At 44.3% G+C, this 11,100-nt stretch overlaps 1 non-coding gene across 1 annotated transcript; it reads left to right on the top strand.

The window, feature by feature from the left end:
* The first annotated feature begins 7,020 nt into the window (after positions 1-7,020).
* LOC130885395 (small nucleolar RNA SNORA63) lies at positions 7,021-7,153 on the top strand. The gene has a single exon (XR_009058158.1). It is a non-coding gene; the product is annotated as a small nucleolar RNA SNORA63 (small nucleolar RNA).
* The last annotated feature ends 3,947 nt before the right edge of the window (positions 7,154-11,100 follow it).

Below are 11,100 nucleotides of genomic sequence, written 5' to 3'. Positions count from 1 at the left end.
TGTCCGAGAGTTCTTGCTGAAGAACAAATTAGCTGTTTCCTGCCATTGATCCCTAACCTTCACGCGCACAGTTTGAAGTACAACATGGTGAGGAATCGCGCTTCAGTTTTTCCTAAGTATTTTGTATTTGTACTTTTTTAGATTCAAATATTTTTATGAAAACAAAAAGAATATAGTCAGTTGCGTCACAAAGAAGACTATTTCTTTTCTTTTGGGAACCAAAAGACTGAATTATTCTTAAAATGTATATTTGTTTAAACTTATTCATGTAGATGACTATGTTTAAAAACAAAGACAAAAACAAAAACAAAAAATTGGGCCGAGGACGTAGCTCAGTTAGTTGGTAGAGTGCTTGCCTACCAAACTTGAAGCCCTGGGTTCGATCCCAACACCATATAAACTTGGTATGGTGGCTCTCACCTGTGATTCTAGCACCAAGGAGAGTCAAGGTCATCCTCACATATATGGTTGAGCTTGAGGGCCAAATGGGTCTAAATGAGATTCTCAAAAGGAATAAGTAAATAAAATAAACTCATGAAAATATAACCATAGCCCTACTTAAAATGTTTTCTGCTTGGGGAGATGGCTCAGGTTAATAGCATGTCAACTCTTACAAAAGATCCAGAAGATGGGAGCTCAGTACCCAGCACTCAAGTCAAAGCTCACAACCACTTGTGACTCCAGATCTAGGGAATCCAATGCCTCCAGCTGTCTAAGCCTCTTACAGGCTCCCTTCCTTTCTCCCTCTCTATCTCCCTCCCTCTCTCTCTCTCCCTTTCCCTTCCCTCTCTCTCTCTCTCTCTCTCTCTCTCTCTCTCTCTCTCTCTCTCTCTCTCGGTCTCTCGGTCTCTCTGTCTCTTCATAATAAAAACAATACTTAAAATTAATTTTTTTTCTCCCTCTCAAATATCCATCTTTGGCCTGGCCCTTAGTTTCTGCTAGGAAATCATTCCTGGCCTGTGTCTTACAGCAGTACAATAGAGTTTTGCATCCACTAAATTCAGTATTCACCTTAAACATCACAAACAGATGATGTAAGCATTCCCTTCCGCTTCTTCAGGGGAAAGGCCTGCTACAGGTGAAGCCACACAATGGCAGTACATAAATGAAGGACCACGGTGCTGAGTTCAAGTCCCAAACTGAGTGGCCAGCGAACAGTCACTTAACCACTCGGGCTCTTTATTATGAGTGGAGGCTCTTCTGGCAGGTGATCTTTAGGGCAGTTTCCAATGCTAGTATCTTTCAATTAGCTCATGTGTGTAAGAACTGGTATGACTTGAGATATACAGATATTCCAGAAGCCAATGTCCTTCAGCACAGATTTATTTTTTTCTCTTTTTACTTACTATAAACTTAAAAAAAAAAACCCACTACGAGGCAGCACAAGACATGATCAGGAGTAAGAAACAGGACACGAAAATCATGACAAATTTCTTTTTCATGCGCGAAAAGGGAGAGCGTTCTATAATTTCTTTGTACATGCCTAAACGAATTCGCCTGGTTAAATGTCAACTAAAATCTCCCAAGAACTTTGGGCGGCTGAGCTTGTTTATGCCCATCAAGTTTTTCTTCACTGAACACAGAGAACGGTCTTAGCTGATGCTGACACCATGACACCCAGGGGATAAGTCAGTCTTAGGACTTTGAACTTGCAGTCAGACAACTCCAACACTCTTTTTGATGAGGCAGGATTATGGGCCTCTCCAACAAGGTTATTGTGAAGATGAGCAAAGCAATGTAAACAGACAACAAAACACAATGAAACCACACGCACAAAAAAAAACCTACTACACAGCAGGCAAGCCAACATCTTCCTAAGTAAGCAGTGATGAGAGCCGCTAATACGAAGCCTGAGGCAGAAGGACCAAGAGTTTCAAAGCCACCACCAGCTACTTAACAGTTTGAGGCCAGCCTTGGGCTATATAAGACTCTGTCTTTTTTTTTTTTTCGGTTTTTCGAGACAGGGTTTCTCTGTGGTTTTGGAGCCTGTCCTGGAACTAGCTCTTGTAGACCAGGCTGGTCTCAAACTCACAGAGATCCGCCTGCCTCTGCCTCCCAAGTGCCGGAAAACAGATAAATAAATGGCTGGGGGGTGGTGAAGGAAAGAACTCAGGCTTGAGTAGAGAGCAGCCTAAGTGGGAAAACATGAGGACCAGGCTCGAATCCCAGGCACCACCAGTCAACCATGAAAAGTCAATTTTTAAGCCTAATGGAGATTATTGAATAAAGATTTAAGTGTGAATTAGCTCATTTTTATTGCTTATCTTTTGAAGATAGGAATAATAACATTGTGATTTTGTTTAAAAAGGAAAAAAGCTTAGGTGTGTCAGTATTTATGGGTGAAATGAAGCAGATGTGAACGTAAGTATATATACAATGAGAAAGACCAGAGTATCTATCCATAAAGCTAAGTGGAAGGCTTACGAGAATTATACTTCTGTTTGTTCTCTCATGTCTGTGTGAAGGCTTTTCCAAGGAAAAGAAACAAAGATCTTTAACTTTTAAAAACAAAGAGGTGGTTAGTGGGTAAAGAGTCTCTTCTGTTTCTAGGCTGTCCCTGCTGTGTGTCCCCTGCCTTGTCATGAATTCAGATGACAGAACACGGTACAATCAGAACCCATCACCTGCACGTCTAGCAATGACGGTGTGGATCAGTAATGCTGAACACTGGGTTTCAAAACCATTGCCAAGAGATTAGGAACTTGTCACAGTCTTTCCAGGAACTGCAGACTTCTGTAGAATACTCCCTGGAGAAACGACTTCCTGTTTTTGTATTGATACTTTGAGAGATAACAGGCTGTTAGGTCCTAACCGTCTCAGCTCCTGTTTCCAGTGGAACGTGCTGATAAAAATGACTATCACGGAGCTGGGGACGTTTTTGCTTGTTATTGAGGATCTTTATGTGAACTTGGTCGCTATTCCTCATCTGACCTCTAGCTATCATTTTCCATTCTTGTTTAAATTCTCTTTGTTTGCAATGCTTTCCCCATGAGGATTTGTGATCAACCAAAGCTGGCACGCCCCATCCTTGGCCAAACTCCTTTCACCTAGAGTTGATATGAATAAGACTTCTTTAGTTTAGCAAAGGTCTTCAAAGGTGTGTGTGTGTGTGTGTGTGTGTGTGTGTGTGTGTGTGTGTGTAGAGAGAGAGGGTCTCCTATGTCTAAGAATGTAGCTAAGGATGATTGATCTTCAACTTCTGATCCTCCCGCTTCCTGACAGGACTACAGGTATATATCACCACACCCGGTTTACACAAGTTCTCTACCAAGGGAGCTCCCTCCTCCGCCCTTCCAGGTGAACCGGTGACTTTGTAGATGCAGTTCTGTCTGGGTGTACCTGTCACCATTTAAAAAGAATGTAAAAGGACAATTCTCTGTTCCTCTGCTCTTCCTTTTAACCAGGATTTAGTGCGTGGACACTCTTGTGCTTGCAAGAGTCATCATAACCACCTTTCGTTCCAAGCACTGGAGCAGGATGAACCACACACATGGGATTCCCAGCCTGCCCCGCTGTGAGTTAATTCTAAACTGAGCAGACATAGTATCAAATTCTGTAGTAGGTCAGTCTGCCAACACCAAACATATAACATAATAAATGCTGCTTCCAACTTACAAAAAGAGATGAACTCTCGAAGTCTCAATAGTAGGTAATCTTTCAATTAACCACAGACAGCCAAGCTTATTATTCTTGTTTTAAGACCACGGGAAGAGAGAATTCGTAAACTCCTTCAGGGCAGAGCTGAGTGCTTATGATCTGCATGCATGGGTGCTCACAGCATGTTACTTATTGACCACCAAAAGCCTCGATTTTCTGGGTCACTTAGTAGAAAATATTTTACAATAGTAAGATTTGGCTTTAAAAGGTTAGTATCTGGGCTGGAGAGAGGCTCCGTGGTTTCTAGCTCTTGCCACTCTTGCAGAGGATCCAGGTTCAGTTCTTCACACCCAGGTGGTAGCTCACATCCAGCAATAGCTCCGGCTCCTGGGGATCCAACACTTTCTTCTGCATTTCACAGGCACATGTGGTGCATAGACATACACACGGGCAAACATGCATACAAAATAGTATCTGGTACCCTGGATGCTATAAAATTATTTCTCAGGATGAGTAAGTGAGAAAAGGCTCTCAGTAGCTACATGGACTCTGCACCACTCCATACATTCAGCCTGCTACATGTGTAGGCTTTCAAGCCAGCAGGATCTCTCAGAACGGCATCTCCATGGGGACTTTACACATGAATCAGTCTGAACTTCAATGCACTCTGTGCCATCTTTTTCCCCTCCAAGGTGATTCTAAGAACCACATTCAAGAAATCCCACATAAGAAGGAACTTAAACTTCAAACGTTAAAATTAGTAGCAGATCTCTTCTGTGCCCGCTAAAGGCAGGATGTTGGCTTTGCCTGACATAACAACATACACAGTGCCAAGTCTGAGGTGCATGTGGCTGCTCCAACCCCTAAATAAATTCTAAGACTAAAAGGAAAGGAAAGAAGGCCAAAAAGAAGGTTTAATTGCAACAGCCTCTGAAGTCTACACAATGAAGCCAGTCTCCTGACTCCCCAGCCCTCAAGACAGGGGTATCACGTTGCCCAGATTGGCTTCAAACTTTCTAGGTAGCCGAAAATGACCTTAAACTTCTGACCCTTCTACTCCACCTCCTGAGTGCTGATATTAAGGTGTGACACCACACTCGGTTTATGAGGTGCTGGGGATTGAACCCAGGGCTTCCTGGATGCTAGGCAAGGACTCTATCCACTGCCCCCTCCATCCCATGAAGCCAATTTCTTACAAAGAAACTACGTAGAACCATGCTAACAAACTGATCAAAACTCATTAGGTAAATATTGCACACTTACTTACCATGTGCCAGGTGTTAGTCTCAGAGATGAGGACAAGAAAAAAGTCTCAGGTCTTAGGAAAATTGATATATTTCAGGTGGTATCTTGGTTAGGGTTCACTATTGCTGTGAAGAGACACCATGACCATGGCAACTCTTATAAATGAAAACATTTAATTGAGGGTGGCTCGCTTAGTTTCAGAGGTTCCATGCATTAGCATCATGGTGGGGAGTATGGTGGTGTGCAGGAAGACACGGTGCTGAGCTACATTTTGTAGGCAACAGGAAGTCGACTGACTGTCATACTGAGTGATGCTTGAGAAAAGAGATCTCAAACCCTGCCCCTACAGTGACATACTTCCGACAACAAGACCACACCTCCTAATAGGGCCACTCCCTTTAGGGGCCATTTGCTTTGAAATCACCACAGGTGGTAATAGTACCACAGAGAAAGAGGAAGCATCATGGTTGTGACTAGGAAGGCCTCAGAGAGGCCAGACTTAAAGAAACCAAGAACACTAAGTCAGGCTCATAGAGAGGTAAAATACCTTGGTTTGTGTTGTTGAGTGGCCCATACGGAGAGGGGAAGAAATCAAGAGTTTTATGTCCTTTGCTCTGGTGGGCAGATTACTCCATGTAAGCTGTGGTGAGCCCAAAGTTCTAGAACCTTCTGTGAGAAATAAAGGGACCCAGGATGAAGCTGGTCTCCACTCTCTTCATTAGTCTTGTCCCTGAATTTTGTATTACATATTTCAGAAATTTGGGGGATGAATAAGTGAATACATTCTGCATTGTGAACTGAACCTAGGGTCTTCCTTGCTAAGCACGTATTCTACTGCAGAGCCGTACCCCTAAGCCTGTCCTAGCCATCTTGAGTCAAGGCCAAATTCTGGTGCTCTTTCTTGCACAGCCTCTAACTTGAAGATGTCCTCATGGTCTGGCCCAGTTCAGGAAAAGAAGGAACATTATGCCAGAAGAAGTGTGACCTGTTTTAAAAAGGTGGTCAGAGGCTGGGCATGGTGGCACACGCCTATAATCTCAAAATAAGGGAGGCAGAGGCAGGACGATTGCTGAGAGTTCTGGGCTAGCCTGAGTTATGTATAAAACCCAGTCTCACAATAACAATAGCAGAAGAGTAAAGAAAAGAGTTTATCAGGTGAGGATTATCAACTGAAGTGACATATGAGCCGAGGATGGGGCGAAGCAAGGTAGCAGGATGTGGAGTGTACAGGAGAGGAGCGGCTGTGGTGTTCCTGGCCCACACTCTTCTAGCACAGAGGCCCTGGGGCAGGAATGGTCTTGGTACGTTCAAGAGAAGCGAGGCAGCCCTGTGATGGGGCAAATGGTGGTAGACGGTGCAGGAGAGACTGCAGGAGATGCCAGGTTAAACACTGCCCGATCTCAGATGCTGTAAGGACTTTGGCCTTTGATCAAAGGAGTGACATGACATCGTTTAGAAAGGATCGCTAGTGGGATCCTGCACTAATCTTAGCCAGCGACAATTGGTGGTGGCATTGGCGTGATAGCAGAAGAGTGTAAGTCTTGGACAGCGGTCTGAAGGTAGAGTACACTAGACTTGGTAACAGGGCAGATGTAAGGCCTATGAAAACCACCAATGATGGCACATAATTTTAGCAAGACCAACGGAAAGAAGGAGTTAAGATGAGGAAATCCCAGGAAAGCTGGGAGGGGGTGGGGAACGGGATGAGAATAAATCTGGCTTTAAATAATGCTGAGCCTGATAATGCCTACTAGACAAACAAGAGGAGACTGGAAGAGATGGTAACCTATATTCCATGGGGAGCTAAATGAGAAGATATTCCTGTTCCAGCTACCCGAAGGCACACGTTGCATATATGATTAGACCTTAACTCCAAGGTAATGGGAACACATTTAAACATTGGCCTTAGAGTTTATGACTGTGAACCTAATACTACTGAGGGACAGCTATAGTGTCTTGTATTATTCCTACCATACCAACCCCTCCAAACTAATAAGGCTTATGATAAAGATGGTTTCACAGTGGAATTATTACAGATTTTTCCACTTTTATTCAGTTCTCGCTGGCCTGGAACTCATCGTATAGGCCAGCTAGGCTTGAACTCACAAAGATCTACCTGTCTCTGTCACTTGAGTGCCAGGATTCTTTAAAGGAACTTGTTACTGTGCCTGAGTCAAATTACAGAGTTTTAGAAGCAAACTATCTGTTAAGTGCTATGTTGTCGTTCCCCCTGCTCAAAACAATATTGTTTCTTAACTATACCTGTCTGCTATACACTCAGTAGCAGCCAAGGACGCTTGGTCTCATACACGAAAAAAAAAAAAAAATAGAAGCAAACTATCTCCAAAGACTTACATGTGAATCTTCACAGCAGCTTTTTCATTTGAGGTTGTTCCAAATGGGAACAGCCAAATGACTCTACAGAAAATTCATGACAAAGAGTGGGACGTACCATGACAGAATGCACAGCACCAGAGAAGGTACCACTCCATGTGACTGTGAAAAGCATCGGGCAAAAGGGGGCCAGGCAAAAAGACCACACAGGGCCTCCTGTATGATTCCAGGCTAACGAAACTCAGCAACAGCCTGCCATGTCCTACAGCTATGGAAGCCAGAGTAGCTGCAGCAGAGCTGAAGTACAGTAGAAATGGGAACAAGGGATTCTCTGGAGTGATGACAATCTTCTGATAATAACGTGGAAGTCTGAGATTGCCAAATCTTATCCAACACTTATGGTGCACCTTTACTGTATATGCTATACCAAAACCACACAAAATATGTAAACCCTGGTGAAATTTATATTGAAAGGCTAGGCTAAAAAATAACTTGTCTAAAGGAGGAACAAACTCGGTGTTGAGCTTCCCACCAACCAAAGCAAAGGGGACGGGAATAATGTAGTTATGTAAACTGTTAACCTATCCTAAACTGTTACTCCAGCATGTATCCGAGGGGGAGCAGGCTGTCGGTTCCGCTAAGATTGCAGCTCAGAGTATTAGGGAGGAAACACAAAGTGTCACACACCAACACATTTGCAACAGTTGAAGGGACATCTTTGGCTCAGTGCTGGATCTCTCTCTCTCGGTCTTCCACACAACAGCAGAATACCACACCATCGATCAATGAAGGCCTCCCTTTGAGGAGGAAAGGCATGGATTTAAGAAGGGCGTTTTCTAGCGTACAGCTGGCTGCATCCACGTGAGCTAGGAGACTCGGATTTCACAGGTTCCCTGCCCTCTGGAGGCCTTAGGGTTTGGGGTGGGAGTTGGGGATTTGGTAATTAAGGGTTCAAGTGTGCTGTTCTCTGGAGTTGATTAAAGCTTGAGATCTGGGTTTTAGTTACTGGATTGCACTTTGCTAATTACGGGTGTCTTCTAAAAGCTTGGCATATTTATAACCATGGGGAAACATTCCTCCCTCTGCTTACTGGACTTAATGGATACCTTTCTCCCTGGCATTCTGCAAGTTTTTCTCTGTCTCTTTCAGGCTCTGTAGCAGACACATACTCGGTTCTAAGGTGGGGCTGACACTGTGCTACATTAACTCCCCAGTGCTCAAGGTCCGGATAACTGGGCTTTGCAGAGTCAATACCATTTTGATCACAGAACATGACTCTATATGCCAGTCTTGTGGAGCACGGAGACATCACTTTGAAACATCTGCAGACAGGCAGTATTAGCCCTCCACGGCTATAGCCACAAAACGTTAACAGGTCCCCGCAGAACACTGTGGTTTAGACCACGATTTAGTCGCCGTTTCCCCGTACCTGAAGGGCAGACAAGAGAAACTCTTGCCAGCTTAGCTGATGCACAAGATGGAGTTTGTTTATTCATTTGACAAACACTGAATTTTTTCACAGCAGGGTTATAATTGGCACTCTGGGAAGGGCCTGAGTCTCCTTTTCCATGACCTTGAAGATTGCTGTCCAGGGTCAGCAGGCAGGCTCTGTGAGTAGAGGCGCATGCTGCCAGGCCTGATGACCAGAGTGTGACATCCAGAAACTGCATGGCTGAAGGAGAGAAGTAACTCCTTCAAAACACAAATAACCTAAAAAATCCTTTTAGCTGCCTAAAGATACTTTTAGTGTCAATGACGTCCGTGGCAAACTTTCCCACTGAACAGGATATTACATCTTCATTCAATGTCAAGATCTACTGTGGTGGTTTGAATGTAATTGGCCCCCATAAACTCATTGGGAGTGGCGCTATTAGGAGGTGTGGCCTTGTTGAAGGAAGTGTGTCACACTTGGGGTGAGCTTTGAGATCTTCTATGCTCAACCACACCCAGTGTGGACACAGACTCCTGCTGCTGCCTGCCGTTCAAGATGCAGAACTCTCAGCTTCTTCTCGAGCACCATGTCTGCCTGCGTGCTCCCATGTGCCACTATGGTGATAATGGGCTACATCTCTGAAACTGTGAGTCACCCAGATAAATGCTTTCCTTTATAAAGAGCTGTCATGCTTAAAAAAAAAAAAGCCAGTTAATCCCAGCACTTGGGAGGCAGAGCAAGCGGATCTCTGAGAGTTCGAGGTTATCCTGGTCTACAGAGCGAGTTCTAGCACAGCCAGGGCTACATAGAAAAACCTTGTCTTGAAACCCCTCTCCCCCCAAAATTGCTGTGTTCATGGAGTCTCTTCACAGCAAAAGAAACCCTGAGACACCTACTGTGTACCAAATACTGGGGCCACTGTGGGCAGAAAGCTTTGCTTATGGTCTACTGGAGCATCAGATGGACACAGGACACAGAAGTAGTAAGTTAGAAGCAGCTTCTCTGAGAAATGTATCCGGAGGATAAGGACTTGCCTTTAGTTTCATTTCCACAGTGCAAGGGATGGAGCAGACTGAAAAGAGAGTCTCAGGCTGGGCTGTAGCAGCTCTCATTAGCATCAAGTCCTAAAGATATTAGGGGACAGAAAACAGGAAATGGTGGAAAACTCTAGCAAGGTCAGAACTTCACAACTCAGGAGAATGGATTTTCCTACATGCTGTAAAACAAATACCAGAACATTATAGAAGACAATAGATTTATATTTAAAGAAAATTCAGACCCAGGGTGAATAAATTTGAAGGGTCAGCCTGTAAAAAATGAACTCTGTATATATATGTATGTATATATATGTGTGTGTGTGTGTGTGTGTGTGTGTGTGCGTGTGTGTGCGCGCTGTGCTAAAAAGACTAGGGTAGCCCAGAAAAGAATAATTCATTCAATAGGTAAGAATTATGTGTGACTTTCCTGGAAGCATGAGGCTGGGGGAGGAGCGCCATGATACAGCACCTGCCTACCACACGAGCCTCAGCACCAACAAAACAGAGAAGATCCTGGTGTCTTAGTGTTGGAAATACATTAAACAGTGTATCATACACTAAACACCACAAAGGAAAAACACGTGGTGCTAATGACACTAAAAGACAGAGGAACATTTACTACTGGCCCATCAAGGACGCATACACATGAATAAATCTTGAAGGTCGGAAGAGCAGCATCCTACCTTAAGAGCATGGTTTCATGCACCACTTCTCTAAGATGAAACCATCCATCTTGGATCGAAGTTCCTTAAGAGGCCGGATGGTAACAACAAAGCCAAACATCAGGGATGTGAAACCTTCCAACTTGTAGGGAAGCATCTCTAAACTCAGGAGTAAACAGCTAAATAGCTCCAGGAGTCCCTATTCACTAGGCTCCTCCCTCCCCAAGCAAAAGTAAGCATTTAGGACTACCAAGAGATACACACAGACCAGCCACACCACCTTAAAGGGGCAGAGACCAGTTGTGTGGCCATGAAGAGGCTCTGATCAACTGAGTCACCTGGAAAGGACACGTTCCAATCTGTAAGGTATTGGCAAGCTATGTAGTCTGTTCCAGGTCCCCATCTTTTGTGAGCAGCCACCCAGGCCAGGCAGAATGGGCTTTGGTAACACAGATGTCTTTTCTGCTCCTGTAAATAATCCCTCACCCGTATTCTTATAAGCAACCCCAGTAAAACTTACTGGTTCACCAAGGAGGACTTTGGTGGTAACCTTCTTTTGGTCTACTGTCAGATTCCTATCTGCAATGAGTAGACATCTGTTCCTTCCCAGCTTCCCCAGAAGGGTGCCACACAACAGGAGGGGAACAGATGGGGAAAGGTTTCAGGGAGAATATTTACCAAGGAACCATAAGGTGCCTTGTAGCAGGAGGTGCGGATGTGGCTAGAGTGTGGGTGGGGACTGGACAGCAGTGTCTTTTCGTTTTCACGTGAAGAACTAAACAATGTTTTAATC

This window comes from Chionomys nivalis, chromosome 12, assembly GCF_950005125.1.
Source record: "Chionomys nivalis chromosome 12, mChiNiv1.1, whole genome shotgun sequence".
NCBI classification, from domain to species: domain Eukaryota; kingdom Metazoa; phylum Chordata; class Mammalia; order Rodentia; family Cricetidae; genus Chionomys; species Chionomys nivalis.
The sequence above is the reverse complement of the archived record's forward strand: the minus strand, read 5'-3'. Positions and strand labels throughout refer to the sequence as shown.